This window comes from Cervus elaphus, chromosome 31, assembly GCF_910594005.1.
Source record: "Cervus elaphus chromosome 31, mCerEla1.1, whole genome shotgun sequence".
In the NCBI taxonomy this organism is placed as follows: domain Eukaryota; kingdom Metazoa; phylum Chordata; class Mammalia; order Artiodactyla; family Cervidae; genus Cervus; species Cervus elaphus.
Window position 1 is genome coordinate 53,227,970 of NC_057845.1, and position 23,657 is coordinate 53,251,626.

Genomic DNA, 23,657 nt, shown 5'->3' on the forward strand with positions numbered 1-23,657 from the left:
AACATGGATTTATGGATTCCACAAGATTCTCGAAGATTGACTGGGGAGCAGGAGGCACTATTTGCAGTGATGAAATATTTCGTAACCTGATGGGGAGATATGGGTTAAATAGATTTTTGCATTTGACAGAGCTATACAAACTATAAACTGAAGATGGGTACACACAATATAAAAATACTACTTTCATAAGAAATAATTTTTAAAAATATTCTAAATTTTTGTTTGAGTTAATAAGTTTGAAAAACATAGGATTAAACAAAGTAAGACTTCGTTGGTAGTACCAAGAATACTACTTCTTTTATAGAATTAATGGTTGTGCTCAGTCACTTCAGTCACGTCCAGCTCTTTGCAACCCCATGGACTGTAGACTGCCAGTCTCCTCTGTCCATGAAGATTCTTCAGGCAAGAATACTGGAGTGGGTTGCTGTGCCCTTCTCTGGGGTATCTTCCCAACCTTGCATCCGCATCTCCTGCATTGCAGGTGGATTCTTTACCGCTGAGCCATTGGAGAAGCCCAAAGTATTGATATTCACTATGAATTTCCACGAGCTGTAGTAAGTAAACGTTTGCCATAGAACATTTTGAGGACCACTTTTAGAGATTAAGCCTCTTCAGAACACAACCCAAGGGTAAAATTTTATCATAATGCATACCAAAAAATATTAAGAAAAAGAGTATGTGTGTGTGTGTGTATGTGTGTTAGCAATATGATAATAGGAGTGAAATTAAATTAAGAAGACATCAGTTTCCATGGTACAGTGACACATATCATCTCTTCAATACCACCTGTTAATAAGGTCAGGGAAAAAATGGAAATTGTCCCTGAGCCTGCAGAGAAGATTAGAGCAGACAGCTGAAGAGAACAGCAAAGGGAGATCCCAGGACAATAAAAGAACAGTGTGTTGGGACTTTGATTCACAGAAGCAAGGCAGGTGTATAGGAAGAGTCAGGAGTTTCATTTCAGCTCTGTTTGCAGACTTAGCCAGGGGCCCCTGAGCAATTCATACATGCAATTTATGACACTCTGGTTGGCTTAGTATATCTGACCCAAGAGTTTGCAATTGTCTGTGACTAGTGGCAGCTGCCCCTGGAGTACAGTAAGAAGGTGATTCTTCTGTGCTTCATGTTTTGGGAGCCACCAAAGCTACAACAGAAAATATGCTAGTAAAGAAAATGAAATATTCAAAATCAACTGTAAACAGATCACTTTGTGAATGCTCCTGATGAATTGTAATACTTACTTTAAGAGTGTCCAGGTGTTTCAGAGCTTTCAGAAAACTGTAAAATACCCTCAGGGCTGGAGATAGACAGCGGGGTGAGGGTGACTCAGGTGGCAATCTGATGCCAAGAAAGAACTGAAAGACATCTATTAAGTTGATACAAAAGTAATTGCAGTTTTGCATTGTTGAACTTTCCCATTTGATATTGGAGTACATTCTTAAATAAACGTGGTCATGTTATACATCATTTTAATGGGCATTTCTCACTTTATGTTTTTTTTTTGCTAATGACTTATTACTTGCCATTTATTTGATTTTAGATTGGGAAATGATGTTCAATAAAAAAGCAAATTTGAGCAATTTTCTTATTGAAGTTCAAAATGGGTTGTAAGGCAGCGGAAACAGCCCTCAACATTAACAACACATTTAGCCCATGAGCTGCTAATGAACACACAGGGCAGTGGTGATTCAGGAAGTTTTGCAAAAGACAGAGAGTCAAAGATGAGCCGTGCAGTGGCCAGACCGCGGAGGTCGACAGCGAAGAGTTGAGAGCAATCGTCCAAGTTGATCCTCTGACAACTGCACAGCAAATTGCTGAAGGACTAAACGTTAACCATTCTACAGTCATTTGGCCTTTGAAACAAAACGGAAAGGTGAAAAAGCTAGATTAATGGGTGTCTCATGAGCTGACCACAAATCAAGAAAATCATCATTTCGAAGTCTTGCCTTCCCCTATTCTACACAACAACAAAGAACCATTTCTCAAATCAGATTGTGACATGCGACAAAAAGTGGATTTTATACAACAACTGGCAATGACCAGCTCAGTGGCTAGACCAAGAAGAAGCTCCAAAGCACTTCCTAAAGCTTGTATATTCTAATATACAAGGGAAGGGGATGGGGCAGTTGTGAGGCAGAAAGCCAGTGACTCATATAATGCTGGGATTCAATACAACATAGCTGATATTAACATATCCCACTGATTGATTAACTATGTGAAAAAATACTGGGGGCACATGAATAATTGAGGCTTGGTTGAGTCACCAGGCACGCTGCTGCCCCAGGGCCTTTGCATGTGTTCTCAGAAACCTCTGCCTCTAGATATCCTCCTAACTCACTGACTTCCTTAAAATAACAGAAGTCACTACTCATTACTCAATGATGTCTTCTCTGGACATCTAGTATTTCACTCCTTCTAAGTATTTCATATGTTCTTCTGTTTCATTATTTTTTCTGAGCACATATCACATCCAATGGATAATCTATTATTTAGTTATTATTCATCTATTTGTTCTCTTTGCCATACAAATGAACACTCTGCATTGCAAAAGACTTTTATGTCCTTTTTTACTGCCAAGTCATAGCACTTAGAACACTGTCTAGTACGTAGTAGGCCTTGTTAGCCATTTTGTGAATAAATGAATAAACCCATGTTGCATTATTATCTCTGAAAAACAAGAGGCTAGATGGGTTTTTATTATTATTATTTTTAGCCTTGTAGAGCTAATAATAACCTTGAAGATCAAGAGGCTGGATCAGTTTTTATTGTTTTTATTATTAGTCTTGTATTATAACTTTACTGAGACATGCTCTCATTGAAAAGTGTATGTGTGTGTATATATATATATATAATATTTATTTATTTTTGGCATGCCAGGTCTCAGGTGGCATGCAGAATTTTCAGAGCTGTGTGGGCTTCTCTCTAGGTGTGACATGTGGGCTCAGTAGCCCTGAGACATGTGGGATCTTAGTTCTCCAGCCAGGGATCAAACCCACATCCCTTACATTAGAAGGAGGATTCTTATCCACTGGACCATCAGGGAATCCTTGAAAGTATACTCTTTTCTTAAATAAAAAGATCAAATATAAAGAAAAATCTTTCTAAAATGATACTGAATTTGAAAAATGTTTGGACACTCCTGTGGAGGTTTCAGATAGGTTTTAACCCTTTTTGACAGCCAGTTTGGAGACATACGTACTAAATAATGAAGAAATTGGAAAAATTAGCTATTCTACTAGTTACTGAAGACAAGATTGAATGCTTCTCAGAAGAGTTACTGGCCAAAATATTTTAAAGACTAGATCTAAAGAAATAAACATGCGGAGAAAATGATAGAATTATCTTTTAATTCTGTAAAATTCAAGACTGAGAAAAATGTTTTAATTATTTTCTTCTAACAAAGAATATATGTATTTCATTGTGTAACATTTAAAAAATGGAAATTGGCAAAAAGAAGAAATTTAATTCATAATCTTTCCGTTCAGAAACATTTTTAATATATGTGTGGACATTTTAGAGTTCTAGTCCCATATGTGTATGTATGTGGGTGAGTCTGTGCGTTGTGTTTGTGTGTTGTGAGTTGTGTGTATGTATAAACCCCCTCTTATTTTCAACCTGGGATTTGTGATACAAATACATTTGAAGAGCAAGATCGGACACTTTCCTTCTTTGTCCTATAGCAAACTGGCCATTTGTACTCTAATGACTACACAGCTACTATTACCTAAGAGTAGATTAGAGCTTTTGGCCTTGAGGTTGAAGTTTCCATGTCGCCTGTTACTAATCTCCCGAGACAGCTTGTCCCCAGACATTATTTCTTTTGGGCATGTTTTTGCCTAAGTTCCTTCTCACAATAACCCACTAAGAATCACTCAGTCTGAGAAGACTGAAAGCTGATCCTTGGAAAAACCATACCACGCTTCTCAAAGCATATGTTGAACCTTGATCTTCTTGTAGAAATTTCATGGTTGGTATGAACTGCCCTATCCAGAAAGTTTCCCTTTACTGTTAATAAGGAATAACTTAGAGAATAGCATTTTTTTTTTTTTTTTTTAGTTAACAGTGGGGGTTCCAAACACATATGGAGCACACCAAACAGAAGCTCTCCAAAAAAGAAATCCACTTCTTCTGGGTATCATTCCCTATTTTTATAAATAATCAGGTAGCTATTTTCTCCATTTTTTGTTTTGATCCCTCCATTCTCTCTTATAGATTCTGCACAAAGGACCTGATCCAATCATGACAAGGTCAAAAAGGCACTCAGTTCCGAACCCACGCATAAGAGAGAAAACAAAAACACACAGCATTTGCCTTAAATTTCTCTCTCTGTTGGCACTCAGCTATCATACATATATGAAATAGTTACCAAACTGAAGCCAGGAAAAAGAAAAATCCCTTGTGACACCACTGAGATTAAAATACCACAGTGAATTCCCATTGGCCTCAGAATGGTATTAAAGATTGCCTCATACAGGAGCTTACATCACAAGTGCATATATTGGGTGAACAAAAAGTAAACCCCTTTCTTGCTACAGGAAATCATGCACCTGTTTCACTGCCATTTCAGCACAACCCTTAGTACATGGTAATATATAGACCTCTGAATACCAATTGAATTCTTTACGTGCAATTGAATTTGTTTAGACAGCTACTTTAGTAAAAATGGATCCTCTAATTCCTTAAAGTATTTATAGTCTGAAATCCAGTTAAGCATTAAACTCATTGTATGCTCAAAAACACTCAATGCCAGCATTTTTATTGTCCAAATTATTGGCTGCAATGACATTTTTTCCTTTGTGCATTTCTAACTGGATAAAAATACGTTTGAGTTTGACTGGAAATTTAATATTAATAAAAGGGGTGAAATTATTCTTCTGTCCTTCTGAGATAGTACTTTTTAGCATAGCTTAGATGTAAATATGGGGCTTCCCTGGTGGTTCCGAGGTAAAGAATCCACCTGCCAATGCAGGACATGTGGGTTCTATCCCTGGTACAGGAAGATCCCCTAGAGGAGGAAGTGGCAACCAACTCCAGGATTCTTGTCTGGGGATCCCATGGACAGAGAAACCTGGCAGGCTACCGCCCATGGGGTCGCAGAGAGCTGGGTACAATTTAGCAACAGAGCACACACACACAGATCTAAACGCCTATGTTGACTTCTAAAATTTAAATGGTGGAGAAAATGGCCCTGTTCCATTCTCCTCTTGAAAATCATGCCAGGAAGAAGGAGAAAGAGAGACAGAAGCAAAAGTCTCATTTTAAGGGAAGGGGAAGAGATTTAAAATTCAAACTACAGACATAATGTGTGAAAAACTACATAGTAGAGGTAAAAGAGTTATGAAGAAAATGAGAAGCATGAATGATGTCAAGATCTCAAGTCATCAGCTTGTTCACACCTACCCAACAGGAGATGGTACACCCCAAGGGAAGTACCCAGAATCCACGCCAGGAACAGTAAAAATGTTGTGTGGAACCTGGCGCTGCATTCCTCCTTAGGCTCCGAAGTGGTACCCAGAGCAACAAGGGCGATAAGGCTGAAAATCCGCTGTTTCCACAAGGAAGAGATTTGCACATGTCTTTTGGGAAGAGATTCTGAATCATGACGATCCCTGTAGCTAGAAATCCTGTTGGCAGAAGAAAACAGAAACAGGATACAAAATGTATAGAGTTCTGTCATAAGGAAATTTCGTGTGAATTGGGGAGAATCCTCACCATCTGGGAAACCGGTGCTGCTCACTTTTTCAATGACTATTCTGTAACTAAATCACCTTGTTAAAACTCATCAAATTCAGAGATGAGAAATAATAAAAAAATGAAACGAACTGGAAACCGTTAGAGAATACAACAATGGAAAGAACAGGAGAAATAAACCACAGATGAAGAGAAAGCATTACTACAGACTAGTGTGCTTCCGGGAATTTGAATAATTTAACAAATCAAAAGAGTCGCAATAGAGATCATCACTCAGCGTAGCAACAATAAGGCAGGAAAACACAGACTATAAGCTAACAGCGTCCGGTAGAAAAAGTATAAAATAAAGACAAATCGTAACATAGACAAAGGCAACATATATGTGGACGTGGATAAAAACACAGAGTTAAGAAGAGTAAGCAAAATAAAAATGTGAAGGTTTATAAAGCAAATATGAGATCTGGAAGACAGTCAGAGGAGGTACTACATGAATATAAATACAGCTAGAGAAGAAGATCAAACTTCCACGAGAAAAACAAAATGTGTTTAAAGATATACATTTAGAAGTTTTCTAGATATAAAAAAGTCAGATTTACAAATTGAAGGAGCATACTGAGCCTTTAAAAAGGTCCTTTTATTATTCTAAATGGGCACCAACATGCATCCTAGTAAAATTACTGTACTTCAAAGATAAAGAAGAGTAAAAAAATAAGTAACCTTTTGAGGCTTCATGTAGGAAAAATAAAGAAGACTTGAGTCGCACAGAGGAAAGCATTCAGATTCTCCTTACACACACTGTCAGCAACAATCTTCAACCCTAGAATTCAGTGGAGAAATACATTGACAAGTCTCAAGGGGCAAAAACACTGAGATACAAGAACATCATTTCTAACAAATTGTTGGGCTCTGGGCCCAGTGTCAGCAAAACAGTGAAAGGATGTATAAATGAATAAGCTTAGTGATAGTATATGGGTTTGATTCCCTATTGGACATCTACAAGAGGCAAACTTAAAGACATAAAGAGAAAGCCCAGGAGGAAAGGGGTCACATTGTGAACCATGACAAATTAGAAAAAAAAAAGTATAAGCCAGGAAGGAGATAAAAAGCCCAAGGAAAATAGCTTTCCATAACACTATCCTTTCAGAACTAAACTCTATTAGATACAGTAAAAACACAATCTAGAGTAAGATAATGCTTACTGTTTGCCAGGCCCTGTCAAAAGCCTGTGACATGAATCAACTCATTTAATTCTCATGAACATCATGTAAGTAACTACAGCTATTAGCACTATTGCCTCCATTTTACAGACAGAGGATGTGAGGCACAGATAACTTAAGTTCCATGGCTATTTGAGCACAGTCTGGCTCCACACACATAGTTGTTTCAGTTAGTGAGAAAGGAATACCATCCCAAGAAAGCAATAGAGAGAAAGAGCATTTCAAGGCAATCACACTGACAACAGTCGGACACTACATAGAGGTCAAGTGGTATTTGGCAATTAGGTGGGCTTTCCTGACAGTTGAACAAACAGTCTCAGCAAGTGTTGAAGGTAGAAGCCAGACTAAGGTGAAAATAGTAAGTGTGGGCAAGAAAAGTGAAGCGGTGAGTCTAGATCAATACACAGACACATTTGATATGGAAAAGAAGATATGAGTATCTCCTAAGACGTTTCGGGGAGTTTCTGGGTGACTCAGTGGTAAAAAGAATCTGACTGCCAGTGCAGGAGACATGGGAGATGCCGATTCAGTCCCTGGGTTGGGAAGATCCCCTGGAGGAGGAAGTGGCAATCCACCCCAGTAGCCTTGCCTGGAAAATTCCACGGACAGAGGAGCCTAACAAGCTACAGTCCGTGGGGTCACAAAGAGTCAGACACGACTGAGCATGCATGCATAAATAAGGCATTCTGGACATGTTTTTGGTCTTTCTTCTGTAAGGGAAGTCTAAACTTGACATCGTCATTTTTGCCTAATTTGAGAACCACATCTCAGAAATGTATATATATGTATATATATATATATATATATATGAGGCATTTAGATTTTATTTCTCTTGCCTTAAATATCGTATTTTGACTTGTAAACCACACAGCTTACAGGGCAGAACTGCAAAATGGATAATCAGAGTGTAAACCACAAAAAGTTGTAGGAGATATCAAGAGCATCTGGTTTGACCTACATTTGTTTTGTTTTTAGGTAAACCCATTTACAGGACTGTTTCACCTCCTTTAAAGCTTTGGGGATTTTGCTTTTGTCAGTGTTATAGTTCACAAAATTGTTTACCTAAAATAGTGATCTTAGTAACTCAAGTGCATAAAAATATGCTTTTGATAAAGAGCATACAATGCAAGTTACAAGCTGCAGAACAGTATTTTTACCTAAATAAGCAAAGAAGTTTTGAACTCCGTCACCTCCTCTTTGATTACCTCGTGCTACTGCCCAGTAACAGCAAGTCTTCCCAAGGTGAGTCAAATAAAGCAGGTCTGCATGTGCTGCAGATCTTAAAAACCTGTGAATTTACACTATAGAGTAGGCCCCTTGAGGCTCGAGGCCAAATATAAATAGTGATGACACCATCATCGGGATGTTTGGGTACATCACCCCAGTAGTACAAAGGGAGCTTTTTTTCTTTTTAATCACAAAAACAGTTAGCCTGCTGTTGCAGCATTTCCCTGACTACTTTCAAGACCATTTCTCTCTTTCCTTTGATGGAAACGGCCAGCCACTTTTCCCCAGCCTTCCGTTTTTGCGTCTCATACAGTATCTGGGATTTGACGGTGGAGAGATTTTGTGTTTGCACTGTCACAAAACAGTCTGCCACTGCTTGGAAGCAGCAGAAAATATGTATATAAAGCATCGTATATAAAAGGAGGCTATCCTCCACTTGGCAAGAGAGAGATGTGTGAACAGACACAAACAAGACTGCATTACTCATGCGTGCACTGGAAGATGTGCGGATCCTCGTAGAATTTAGCTATAAGCAAAAATCTCATGCCGTGAACCAAGCTGGTAACCAAGGTTCTAAATGGAAACAAGGCCCATAGTGACTTTGGGCTCTTGATCGTTTGGCATTTCCCCCATGGAGTCCATTCTAAATAACTAGATGTTCTTTGCTCTGAGGTTTCTATAAAAGCTAAAATAGCTAATTAGGATTTCTGAGAAGTAAGAAGATAATCCTAAGCACCGAAGCGTATCAATATCCAACATATGACACAGTCTCTGCGCCCCCTCCTAAGCTAGTTATTACTGAGTTACAGACTTTGAACATTTTCTTCGTAGCATTCTCAGGCATTTTCAGATTTCTCAGTCGTTTAACTTTGGTGATTACCTAGGGCCAAGTGTGTCCTACGTTAGGAAGTATACCCGGTTTTATAGCCCCTCTTTTTATAATTTAACACATAATTACTGGTGAAAAAAAAATGTGGTATGAATTGTCTGTCAAAAGATGGTACTATACCCTGAGAGAAAATTTCATGTGGATTTTTATATTTTTAACTCCAAATAAGTGCATCTCCCCTAATAGATTGGGCTTCCCAGGTGGCTCAGAGGGTAAAGAATCTGCCTGCAGTTCAGGAGATGCTGGAGAGATGGGTTTGATTCCTGAGCTGGGCACGGCAACCCATCCAGGATTTTTGCCTGTAGGATCCTGTGGCCAGAGGGGCCTGGTGGGCTGCCGTCCACAGGTCGCAAAGAGCTGGACACGATGGCATAGACACAGCAGCGCAGCACTGATAGATTAAGTCTGGGGTGAGAGAGCATTTTCAGGCTGTTTTATGACTTTATAGTCTTCAAAACCTGTTTTTAGCAGGAAAAAAGGGGCCATAAATGCCTCATCTTAGCCTAAGCTGAACTCTGTCCACTAAACTCTTCACTAGAGGAGGATCACGCTGATTTTACGTCAACCAGTGAAAGTATGTCCTGAGCACTCTATCTGTGCTGCTTCACGTGTTTGGGCAAACTCTTCACCCGCTTTTATACACTTGCAATTTTGGCTGCTCTGCTCCTCAGTCTTCATGCAAGAAGTCCGGACATGCACAGTGCTGGAACACCCTCCCAGGACCTGTAATTTCTCCCCCCGGGCCCCCAGGCAGGGCTCATGTGTGCACTGCACGGGCGGCGTCTGTGAGAATCCGCCCGCCTTCCAGGCTGGTCACTGGTCCCACCAGCTCCTGGCGCCCCCTGCTCTTGGACAGGGCCCATTCATTCCCCCCCAGCACCACTGCCTGGGACAGACACTGTCTCTCACAGCGCCACGCTTTGGGGTTTTCCAGCTCTCTGACTTCTCTGAGCATGCTTACAGGGAGCTTCCCTTCATGCCCAGGCAGCCTTTGTCTGGTGACTGGAGCCCTCTTAAGACTGCCATCAGAGTAGTTACACGGCCTCTTGCCCTTTAGATTTACCAGGTGTGAGTCAGGCACTAGCTCACCAAGCTGCAGGGAGCGTTCCTGTTGTGGAAGACAAAGGCCCCTGCCCCCATCCCCTCTCCATGGGCAGAGCACTAGACTAGACAGACAATTGACAGTTCTCTCCAGAACTCCTCTTCCGACCTCCGCCTGGACGTTTAGGAATTCAGACTTAGTGTGGGTGAGGAACTGACTCACAAGCTGGACTTGGCCACACAGGCAACACCTGCAGGATGGCCTCTCACCTCGTCTGGGGATGTTTATCAGGCTCCAACAGAACTGCGTCTAAAACAGCTCCATTTCAAAATAATATCACCGATGCGTGAAGCACTACAGAAATATCGGTAAGAGAAGACTTCCTTTTTGCTACATGAAACTCAAGAACTGGATTGACCAAACTGCCACTATTGTGCAAAAGATCTCACAAAAGAGGAACTCTGTTAACCATCAGGGATCAATGGATTTTAAGTGAGACAGTATGGAGAAGCTAGTGATTAATATAACATGAAATAATTCTAGATTTTTAAAATATCAGTTGGGAGCATTATTTTGAAAGACCTTTTAAGCTTTGCTTGGATTTCTCCACTACTGCTTTATTGACTATGCCAAAGCCTTTGACTGTGTGAATAACAGCAAACTATCGAAAATTCTTCAAGAGATGGGAATAGCAGACCACCTGATCTGCCTCCTGAGAAATCTGTACGCAGGTCAAGAAGCAACAGTTAGAACTGTATATGGAACTACAGACTGGTTCCAAATATGGAAAGGAGTACGTCAACGCTGTATATTGTCACCCTGATTATTTAACTTATATGCAGAATACATCATGTGAAATACCAGGCTGGATGAAGCACAAGTTGGAATCAAGATTGCTGGGAGAAATATCAATAACCTCAGATATGCAGATGACACCACCCTTATGGCAGAAAGCAAAGAAGTACTAAAGAGGTTCTTGATGAAAGTGAAAGAGGAGAGTGAGAAAGTTGGCTTAAAGCTCAACATTCAGAAAACTAAGATCATGGCATCTGGTCCCATCATTTCATGGCAAATAGATGGGGAAACAGTGGAAACAGAGAGAGATTTTTTTTTTTTGGGGGGGGGGGGCTCCAAAATCACTGCAAATGGTGACTGCAGCCATGAAATTAAAAGACGCTTGCTCATTGGAAGAAAAGTTATGACCAATCTAGACAGCATATTAAAAAGCAGAGACATTACTTTGCAAACAAAGTCCATCTTGTCAAAGCTATGGGTTTTCCAGTAGTCATTTACAGATGTGAGAGTTGGACTATAAAGAAAGCTGATCGCCTAAGAATTGATGCTTTTGAACTGTGGTGTTGGAGAAGACTCTTGAGAGTCCCTTGGACTGCAAGGAGATCCAACCAGTCCATCCTAAAGGAGATCAGTCCTGGGTGTTCATTGGAAGGACTGATGTTGAAGCTGAAACTTCGATACTTTGGCCACCTGATGCAGAGAACTGACTCATTGGAAAAGACCCTGATTTCTGGGAAAGATTGAAGGTGGGAGGAGAAGGGGACAATAGAGGATGAGATAGCTAGATGGCATCACCAACTGGATGGACATGAGTTTGAGTAAATTCTGGGATTTGGTGATGGACAGGGAAGCCTGGCGTGCTACAGTCCATGGGATCGCAAAGAGTCAGAGATGACTGAGCAACTGAACTGAACTAAAGTGAGATTTCTCTACATTCCTATCCCCATAAGGATAATCCAAGATCTATTTATTGGCAATGATGATTTAGTCGCTAAGTCATGTCTGAGTCTTGCAACTGCATGGACTGTAGCCTGCCAGGCTCCTCTGCCCATGAAATTCTCCAGGCCAGAATACTAGAGTGAGTTGCCATTTCTTTCTCCAATTTATTAACAAGATAGGGCTGAAAACTGTGACTTTCTTTAGGTTTTTATGGCCATTTTTAGACATTGAAAATTTTCCCAGTCTCTAAATTCAAAATAGGTAGCATATGGACAGAGGATCAAAGGAGAGAGAAGCAGGGAGAGAATAAAGATACAAAATTCTTGTGGTTCAAACAAAACGGCACCTGCATTCAAACCACAGTCTGCTGCTGTGAGCAGCGGTCCTCTTAGTCACGTGTTGTTCTCTGCCACGGAAGCAGTGGCGGCTGCCTTCCATTCATGTGTTTCCCGCTACAGATTAGGAGCTATACTAAAACCCTCTGAATCTTGTTCATAATTTTTTTTCTTTTTTCTCCAAAAAGGTTTTTCTTTCTTTTTCTCTTTCCTCTCCTCCTTCTCTCCTCCCCCCTGTCCTCTCCCTCTCTTTCCTTCACCCTCATTCTCTAATCAAAAATCTCTCTCTTCCCATCACTGGACTTTCATCCTTTCTGTTCCTCCCCTTGTAGTTTTCAGGTAGATTCCCAAAGTGAGCCTTACATATAACCCTAGTGACCCATCCTTCCCCCTGTCTTTGTCTTTCTCTTGTGATGTAGCCAAATGCCCTTTGAGGTTTCAAACTGGCAGACTGGTCAAACTGGAACACTGGTACCTAGAAAAAATTTACCAAGAAATTTTTACAAGTATGACACACTAGATTTTGCTATTTACTTAAAAGAAGAAAAATGCATTTGCCCATTTTTCTGGTTGCATCTGACAAATTTATTATTTTCTATTGTCTGATAAAATTTATGCCATATCACTTTATGCATTGCATTAGAAAGATAATTTTATACTGGGCACCACCTGCAGAAAACATAGAAGTGTTCAAGCTATCCTTGAACTGGTGAATAATCTGCAGCAAAAATGTCCAATAAAATCAACCATCAGCAGTTCAGCCTGTCACTAATTCTAATAGGATGACTGTCTTAGCCTGTCTAAAACTGCATTTTTCCATCTCATCATGTTTAGGTCAGCACTGCTGATAGGCACAAAACCAGTACTTTATGCAATTCCAGAAATAAGAAAAGTAATGACTATTTAATTTCAATAATAGTAATGAAATACAAGCTTATGAATAGGATATTTTATGTACTAAAGTAATCATGTTGAATGAAAAATAAGAATGAAAATGCAAATAAAATTACTACTGAAAGGAGAGACTTAAATCTTGAACTTCATCTACAGCAATACAAGTTATTAGGGAAAAACCAATAAACATACTGCCTACTTTTAAATAAATCAGAAGTACAATTAATCAGAAAACATTTGTTAACCTTTCTAGGGTACAAGTTAGTGTAAAGGCTTCCCTGGTAAAGAATTCACCTGCCAACCAGGAGACCTGGATTGGATCCTGGGTTGGAAAGATCCCCTGCAGGAAGAAATGACAACCTGCTCCAGTATTCTTACCTGGGAAATCCCATGGACAGAGGAGCGTGGCAGGCTACAATCCATGTGGTCGCAAAGAGTTGGACACAATTGAGTGACTAAGCAAAAATAAGTTAGTGTAAGCTTTGGAAAGGCTATTTGAAATGAATCAAGTGGTGTAGATTATAATGGAATAGAGTCAGCTGAATAGTAAACAGAAGGAACGGGAAGGAAAATGAAAATGAAAGGCGAGAGAAAGAGAAGGAGATGGGGAAGGAGGAAGAGGACATAGGACATGCTCAGTGGAAGCTCGAAGAGTCCCATCTGGAAAAGGCTTAGACTGCAATCTGCCTGGGAAAAGGTGAGCTTAATTCTCTAGTTGTTAGATAAAATTCATACAATCATGTATTTGAACTTCCTGTCCCTCCTAGAGTTATTAACAGACTTTTGAATATTATGTCCAAGACAGAAAATAGTATTACCATTTTCAAACCCTACTGAAAGCCACTCATTCCTGTCTAACTCTTTGCTACCCCATGGACTGTAGCCTGCCAGGCTCCTCTGTCCATGGAATTCTCCAGGCAAGAATACTGGAGTGGGTTTCCTTCTGCAAGGGATATTCCCAACTCAGGGATCAAATCTAGGTCTCCCGCATTACAGGCAGATTCTTTGCCGTCTGAGCACCAGGGAAGCCCAAGAATACTGGAGTGAGTAGTCAATCCCTCCTCCAGCTGATCTTCCCGACCCAGAAATCCAACCAGGGTCTCCTGCATTGCAGGTGGATTCTTTACCAGCCGAACTACCAGGGAAGCCTCTATTGTCCCTATTGCTTATTCTTAAATTGATTATTTTAATGATTTAAGTAGTCACAGAGATGCTTATTCCCAAATCAACACAGATTAATGGTGAGAAAAAACTAGCACCCTTTTTTTTAAGAAAAGGGCATTTATTAAATTCATACTTTAATTTTGACACCTTTCATAACTAGGTGCTCTGCAGTAATGCTTTAACAAAGGGATTATTAGCTCCATTTTATAGTTTATTAAATGGAAATTCGGATAATTTAATTCATTAGCTAGGGTCACGCAATTTGGAATTCATGATTCCTGATACAGTTGTAGTTTCTTGGACTAGTCCTTCTCACCACAATACCTTTACTTAATGAGCTTGCTTGCTCGTGATTCTCTCTCAGTCTGTAGGCACCCTCCACATGTGCTATGATAGAGTCATCATGAAAATGTAAATGTTGGGTTAATATGTTTTCTATGTTATTATCTGCACCCCATAACTAAACTGACTATATTTACTGTGAAAAGTTATCTAAGGATCATTCAACTGCAGCTAAAACAATTGCAGTGGATCCCAGAATGCACCACCCAGATCTCCTGAACAGACTGAAACACTTACTTTCCCAGCTTTTCAGAGTGCCGGCGGCTAAGAGTACTCAGGTGAGCATGTCTTCAGGGCTTCCTCGTAGTCATGCTCCATTTCCAGAAGCAGTGTGTGTCTAATGATGGAGTAATAGAAGAATATAAAGATCCTTGCATCGATCTCAGACAGCTTTCAAGGGCCATCTCAACAAGAGGGCTCCCAGTAGTATTGGCTGGGTCCTCTTACATAAAACTTATTGCAGTTAAATCTCTTCCTCTACTTGATCGATACCACTTCTTTTACTTTCTTCTTGGTGTTGATTCCGGGAGAACTTCCCAGTAAATGTCCTCAATGCAAAGGTTTGTTTCAGGGGATGCCTCTGGGAACTCAATGTGAAATAGGTGGTGTTGGAGTGGTCTGAAAACACAACCCTAAAATGAGATTTTGAAGCTGAATCTCCGGCTGGTGAGAAGAGCCCTATCATTGGTGGTCAGTGTAGAGACAGCCTTTTGTGTGAGATAAGTGGGACAATTGTCAAAACTTGTACCGGTTGTGAATTTGGATGCTGTACTTCGAGAAGGAAATGCATTAGTAGATACAATGTATAAAGTAGTTAAGAAATACAGAGCAACCATGATTACAAGGATGACGGAATGTGATGACTGCTGTTGGGGGCAATTGATGATTTGAAAAAGACAATGAAACACTGAAGGTGACTAATCACAAATTAAGGACTAAATATGAAAGACAGTCGGCCACAAAGGCAGCAAGTAAACAGACTTATCTTTCCAACTAGAGAGTTCTTTGTGCCTTTAACATTCTTGACACTTCTAGTTCATCCAGTTCAATTAATGTGGTGCCAGTGATGTAGTGGATAAGTTTGGTGTTTGTGAGATGTCCTCATAGTTCTTTAAGCCTCCCAGTTATTTCAGACTCTGCATGCTAAGAGGCCAACAGACAAGAACGATGAATCAATGTTCTCACAGATGTAATTGATGTTAATCTTAAGGGGGAGTTGGAGATGCTACTATAGGAGGGGCCGTGAAGTGTATGTTTGGTACCAATTAAGTAACCATGCACAAGCTGCTTGACTTCTATGGCTCAATTTCCTCATCTATAAAGTGGAGATAGTAATAGTGGGAATAATAAATGTCATTATGAGAATTAAATTAATACAGAATTGAGAATACTTTTAGATATATAATATGATATACAAATACTGCATAATTTTAGCTCTCATTGTTTCTATGACATTTACCCAAATTTCACTGCTCACATTTTTAAAAAGGATATCATACTTTTATTTCATTAGTGACATATTTTTGATAATTTTATATTTTGCTGCCTTATTTTCACCTTATGGATTTGTGCAATGAAAGTATGACTTTCAGAGACAAGTAGTACATTTCTAGGCACTGATCCACAAGTCATTTGAATACTACCACATTAATGGTGGACGCTGGCTAAGGTTGTCATCTGGTTAGCTGAACCTTTCTAAGTATTACTGATGGAGAACACAAAGGCCAAAAAGATTATTTTCTAGATTTTCCCATTAAGGATCAAAAAGTACAAAGTATACCTTGATTTTGCTAATCATGGTGAGGATTTTCTAACTTATGATTATGCAATTCTTCATATACCAAATATATCTGAAAACTGCATCTGGTAAATTATAGTATTGACAGCCTAAATGTTAGGCAAACACTATTTCCCACATCAGTAGATCTCAAACGGGAGATCAGACGTGTATAAGAATCCTAAGTAAATGTTATTAAGCTCCTCTCTTCCACAACCCCACTCTGTTATATACAATAACCATTCCCACCTTGGGACTGGTGAGAATGTTGGACATGTCAAACAGACAGGTCCCCCAGAGACGTCTAACAATTCCCCATGCCCAGCATCCACTCCTCATTTTTCTGGTTAAAAACTCTGGTTCAGAGCCTTTTCTTTCATTCTGCTCCTAATTCTCTTCCCAGGAAAGTTATTCAATCTGTACAGTTTTTCATTCATATTTCTTGAGATTTTTCTTTCTGCATTAGAGAAAATTTGATGATCTCCTTATCTATAATATTTCAAATCCGTCTATATCTCAAGACCTTGACTCAGAAACTCTCCCTAGAAAGTTAATCCTTTTCTGAAAAACAAAAAATTACTTTCTCTTTTCTCTATTCCTTGACAGACCTTTATTTAAAAAGCCATTAAGATATATAGATAGTTGACCATTGATATGCCATTTTTATGTATTTCTTGAAGACAGAGCTCTGCCTTATTCAGTCATATGTCCCCTATATCTGCTCTAATGCCTGGGACATAAAAAACCTTACTCATATACTTTTTCCTTTGTTCTTTATGGAGTCAACATAATAGGGTGTGGTAATTCTTGGCATTCTCTGTGTACAAGTATCACCAGGGGAATCTGTCTAAAAGTAAGTTCCTAGCCTGTCCTAGAAGAGAATTTTATTTGATGGATCAGGAAGAGAGCTAAGGGTGGCTGTTTCTGTAGCCAGCCCAGGTGATTCTAATAACAAAGACTGTCAGGACAGCGGAAGAAACAGCAGTCTAGATCAGGTCTACAGCCTCACAAATCTGGAAACTAGAGTTTGCCAGTAAACTTAAAGACAATCAGGATCAGAGTAACTAATTCACAACAAACATGATCACAACATTTATATAATAACATAAAATGAGAAATAAAACTATAGAAAGACTTATCAACTAATCAGTTAATTTTCTCCTATAGGGAAATTAACAAGGCATCAGTTCAGTTCAGTTTGGTCATTCAGTCGTGTCCAACTCTTTGCGACCCCATGGACTGCAGCACACCAGGCCCCCCTGTCCATCACCAGCTCCTGGGGTTTACCCAAACTCATGTCCATCGAGTCGGTAATGCCATCCACAATCTGTCATCCCCTTCTCCTCCTGCTTTCAATCCTTCCCAACATCAGGGTCTTTTCAGTCAAGTCAGTTCTTCGCATGAGGTGGCCAAAGTATTGGAGTTTCAGCTTCAACATCAGTTCTTCCAATGAACACTCAGGACTGATTTCCTTTAGGATGGACTAGTTGGATCTCCTTGCAGTCCAAGGGACTCTCAAGAGTCTTCTCCAACACCACAATTCAAAAGCATCAATTCTTAGGCGATCAGCTTTCTTTACGATCCAACTCTCACAACCATACATGACTATTGGAAAAACCATAACCTTGACTAGACAGACCTTTTTTGGCAACGTAATGTCTCTGCTTTTTAATATGCTGTCTAGGTTGGTCATAACTTTCCTTCCAAGGAGTAAGAATCTTTTAATTTCATGGCTGCAATCACCACCTGCAGCGATTTTGGATCCCCCGAAGATAAAGTCAGCCACCGTTTCCATTGTTTCCCCATCTATTTGCCATGAAGGGATGGGACCAGACGTCATGATCTTAGTTTCCTGAATGTTGAGCATTAAGCCAACTTTTTCACTCTCCTCTTTCATTTTCATCAATAGGCTCTTTAGTTCTTCACTTTCTGCCATAAGGGTGATATCATTTGCATATCTGAGGTTATTGATATTTCTCCCAGCAATCTTGATTCCAGCTTGTGCTTCCTCCAGCCCAGCAATTCTCCTGATGTATTCTGCATATAAGTTAAATAAGCAGGGTGATAATATATGGCCTTGACTGTATTATACTCCTTTCCTGATTTGGAAAACATCCAGTCTGTTGTTCTGTGTCCAGTTCTAAGTGTTGCTTCCTGACCTGCATACAGATTTTTTGGGAGGCAGGTAAGGTGGTCTGGTATTCCCATCTCTTTCAGAATTTCCCACTGTTTATTGTGATCCACACATTCAAAGGCTTTGGTATAGTCAATAAAGCAGAAATAGATGTTTCTCTGGAACTCTTTTGCTTTTTCCAATGATCCATCAGATGTTGGCAATTTGATCTCTGCCTTTTCTGAAATCAGCTTGAATATCTGGAAGGTCACAGTTCACATACTGTTGAAGCCTGGCTTGGAGAATTTTGAGCATTACTTTACTAGCGTGTGAGATGAGTGCAATTGTGTGGTAGTTTGAGCATTCTTTGGCATTGCCTTTCTTTGGAATTGGAATGAAAACTGATCTTTTCCAGTCTGTGGCCACTGCTGAGTTTTTCAAATTTGCTGGCATATTGAGTGCAGCAGTTTCACAGCATCATCTTTCAGGATTTGAAATAGCTCAACTGGCATTCCATCACCTCCACTACCTTTGTTCATAGTGATGCTTCCTAAGGCCCACTTGACTTCACATTCCAGGATGTCTGGCTCTAGGTGAGTGATCACACCATCATGATTATCTGGGCCATGAAGATCATTTTTGCATAGTTCTGTGTATTCTTGCCACCTCTTCTTAATATCTTCTGCTTCTATTAGGTCCATACCATTTCTGGCCTTTACTGTGCCCATCTTTGCATGAAATGTTCCCTTGGTATGTCTAATTTTCTTGAAGAGATCTCTAGTCTTTCCCATTCTATTGTTTTCCTCTATTTCTTTGCACTGATCACTGAGGAAGGCCTTGTTATCTCTCCTTATTAGATTTAAATCAGAAAGTTGTGCCTTGAGCTAGGCCAGTTACACAGGTGCTGTTCCAATAAATGGCCTATTTGAACTTGCTTTATAATAAGAAAGTGATATCATACAACAAATGTCATAATTATTTTTATAAAATTTCCTTAAGCAAAGAAGTGTAAATGAAAATTTATTTTAACCAAAGCAGTTCTAATTTTGCTGCAGAGTTTGGTCTTTTACTTCTCTTAGATGCAATTTCTAGGAAGGGCACTGTGCATCTTCACTAGGCAGATGAAGGAATTTTATCTTCATGGGCTTCCCAGGTGGTGCTAGTTGTAGAGAAGTCATGGGTTCGATCCCTGGGTTCGCGCGGTCCCCCGGAGAAGGGCAACCCACTCTAGTATTCTTGCCTGGAGAATCCCGTGGACAGAGAAACCTGGTGGGCTACAGCGCATGGGGTCGCAAGGAGTCGGGCACGACTGAAGTGACTTAGCGCTCAGCGTGCACATGCGTACACATACTAAAAATCCATGCCGAAGTCAGAAAAGCTGAAACAAGATGTCCTTACAAATTGCAGGGGCAACTACAGAAATACAAAAAAGAGGCACCATCACCATCATCCTGGCACCATCCTGGCACCATCATCATCAGGAGTTAAATGGACAACTCTAAGCAAATATCCCCTGGCAAGTGACCCCCCAAAAAAGTATCACACTTCTGCCTAACAAAATAGGAATCCTCGAGAAATGCTACCCAAAGCAGCAAAACATACCCCCCCCCCAAAAAAAAAAAACAAGGGGAAAACAGATTTAGGCAAGAAGAAAATGAGAAAATCCCTAGACGAAGGTCCAAAGAAGGCAGCTTTATTCCTCAGGAAATTCACATTAATATGCTTCTAGAAAACACCTTTATCTTCTCTTTTTTTCCCCCTTGAATCAGTTTAAAATAAAAGTATGGAGCCAAAAGTGCTAACATTTCAACTTCTGCTTGTTGAGATTTAAGTGGATTTTCATGAGTAAAATATGTTAAATCGCCAAACCTTTGCACTATCTACTTGACATTACACTTTAATTTTCGGAAGATAAGGGCAAACAGCAATTTCAGTCTGTAGAATCAGCGGGATAAAATCACCACTGAGAAAATTATATGTGCAGTAGCTTTTTGTAACATGTCTCTAGAATATCAGAGATTAAAAACTAGGGGATTTGGAAATGAAAAAAGAAAACATTAAATTGAGGAAATATTTCATTTGCACAAAAGCTACTGATGCACATAAACAAGAATCTTTAAAATGCCATTCTGGTAGAACATTTGGGATATATTATTCACTTTAAAAACACTTTACAAATGGAGGATTTGCTGTTCAAAAAATTAAGGAATTTGTATATAATTCTTTTCACTTCTCTCTCACTAATTTACTGAAGGACCTTGGTAGCAAGTCTCTTAACTGCTCCAAGTCTATTTCCTTCTCACTTTCAAAAGACAAAAGAATTCTACAAATCTGGGGCCTTAGATAAACAATTAGTACATGGCAGATAAAAGTTGGCTAAAGAATCTTTGTTATCCCTCCCCCCTGAGATGTGGAGCCAAATTCCAAATGAATGTTAGCTGGCTTTAGGAATTGCGAAGTGAGGAGGCCTCAGATAGCCACATAGTCACAGGAACAGCAAAGATAGTCAGCCAACAGCCATGTGCTCCAGCATCCCAGGCCACCTGACAGATATGTGAGTAGAGAAAACTTCAGATAACTCCAGCCCAGCTATCATCTGACTGCAATCATAACAGAGATCCCGAACAAGAACTGACCAGCTGACCCAGTCAACCAAAAACATGTGAGAAAGAATAATAAACTGTTTGAAGATATTAAATTTTGACATAGCCTATTGCATTTCAATAGATAACTGGAGGGCTTCCTTGATGGCTCAGATGGTAAAGAATCTGTCTGCAATGCAAGAGATCCAGGTTTGTTCCCTGGGTTGGGAAGATCCCTTGGAGAAAGAAATGAGTGTAAAATTTTTGCAGAACTCTGGTTTCCTGCAGTAGACTTCACAAGTAGCTTCTGTAAAACTCTAGGGTACTATAACATGCTGCTAACGGGTTCCCCAGTAGAGAGCAGTTTTTTGAAATAAACATAATTTTTGAGCTTCAAAAACTACAATGCTTGTGCACAAAGTGATGGACATTGACCATGCGGTTTTGTTATGAATTTCTTTATTGATTCCATATGGAAGCAAATAGTAGAGCTGAGTATTTGGTTTCCATTCTCCATTTTTGGCATGGAAAGCTGTTGACAATTAGTGCTTTCTGTATTACAAGAAGGGGATGATGTTAGGTTGATGATAAAAAAACCTCTCCTTCCCAAATTATTCTTCTCAATTTCTTGTTATACATAATTGCCAGAATTGCAGGCATGAACAAGCTCTATTAGTGTAATGGAATTATGAGGGAAATTTTTGTAATAAAGAAAAAAATCCTCAGTTTTATTTGCCTCTTTTCTGTTGCTGACAACATTGCAATACATGACTTATGTAGATTAGAAATAAATTGTAATGGGACAGTTTTTAACTGTTTTGGAATATTTTTCATTTAGTTATTTTTATATCTCTCTGTTTTATATTCTTTTGTTTTTGCTGTTATTGTTTAGTCACTAAGTTATATCCCACTCCTGCAACCCATGGATTGTAGCCCACCAGGATCCTCTGTCCATGAGATTCTCCAGGCAGGAAAACTGGAGCAGGTTACCATTTCCTTCTCCAGGGCATCTTCCTGACCCAAGGATCAAACCTGAGTCTCCTGCATCACAGGCGGATTCTTTACCACTGAGCCATGGGGGAAGCTCATTACTATTTTCTATTTTACCAACATTTTTGAGGATCCAGTGTGTTCATTTTTGATGATAAGGTATATGAGAGAAGAAGAGAAATTTAGATCTGTCCTAAAAGAGTATTCTGATAAAGTTCATGGTGGAGAAAATGAAGACCTCAATCACAAACTGTAGGAGATCATTTACTTATGACAAGTCACATGATGCTAAAAAGATTTTGTGCAGTAAACTAGAAACCAGTGGCTTCTCCATATATGTTTACTTGTCAACAGGCTTCATCAGTAAATGTCATTTTTCAAAGACTTTTTAATATTTATTTTTGTATTCTTGGCTGTTCTGGGTCTCCGTTGCTACATGGGCTTTTCTCTAGTAGAGGTGAGCGAGAGCTGTTTGTTTAGTTGCCGCACTCAGGGCTTCTCATTGCAGTGGCTTCTCTTATTGCAGAACATAGGCGCTGGAGGCCCTGGCACACAAGCTTAGACGTCCCATGGCATGTGGGGTCTTCCCAGACTAGTGATCAAACCCATGCTCCCTGCTTTGGCAGCTGGATTCTTCACTACTGGGCTACAAGGGAAGTCCGGTAAATGTCATATTTTAGCATTTGCAAGATTCAAAAATAATTATGAATTTTATGGTTTTTCTCTGTTGTGAAAAGCTGATCCCCAAAAGCAAACATCTCTTAATTTCTGGAAACACAGTATGTGCCTTGGACAAACTGACTTGTCATCTGTACCGATGGTCTTCTGTTAGAGATTTTTGTCTCTCTTATGAAAAAAGAAAATACTATCATAACATACTATTTTTGTCATATCAGAAAGGTGCTAGAGTCAAATAGCCTTGGAGATGGAAAGATAGAAGTTCCCAATAATGGCCCCAAAATGCTTAGTTTTTCATAAACCAAAACTATTTCATTTAAGAATATTTTAGAAAACTGTGAATGCTTCTCAACAGGATGTTTTAACTGAAAGTATAATTGCAGAAACGCTATCAAGAAATTAGCCAGATTTTGCTGAAATGCTTTGAAGATGAAGCATGACTACCCATCACTGATCCACAGAACTTGGCAGGAATTTTTCATCACATCAACCATTTTTATATATCTCAGCAAGGTCCTAGAGAAAAATGTTTAGACTTCAAGGAATGTAATTCTTGGATATGAAGGAGAAATGGAATATTTATAAAAAACCATGTTGCAAAAGAAATCATAAAATGTTTCATTTGCTGCTTGGGCCTGAGAGTAAGGAAAAAGTTCAGCAAGTTTCAAATCCTATTGAGAATCAAAAATTTTGTTTGTTTGTTTTTGACCACATTGCAAGGCTTGCAGGATCTTAGTTCCCTGACCAGGGATTGAACTGGGACCACATCAGTGGAAGCACTGAGTCCTAACCACTGGACCACCAAGGAATTCCTCCCAAACCCTTTAGAATATGGTAGACCCTCTTGAACAGTCTTTATGTATGACTGAGTGAAGGAACCTATCCTTGCATAGTCTTCTCAGCTGAAGAATGTGAATTTAAGAGACAAAGAAGAACCTAAGGAGCTATATCTGACCTGGCAGTAAAAAGAAAATTGACTGAA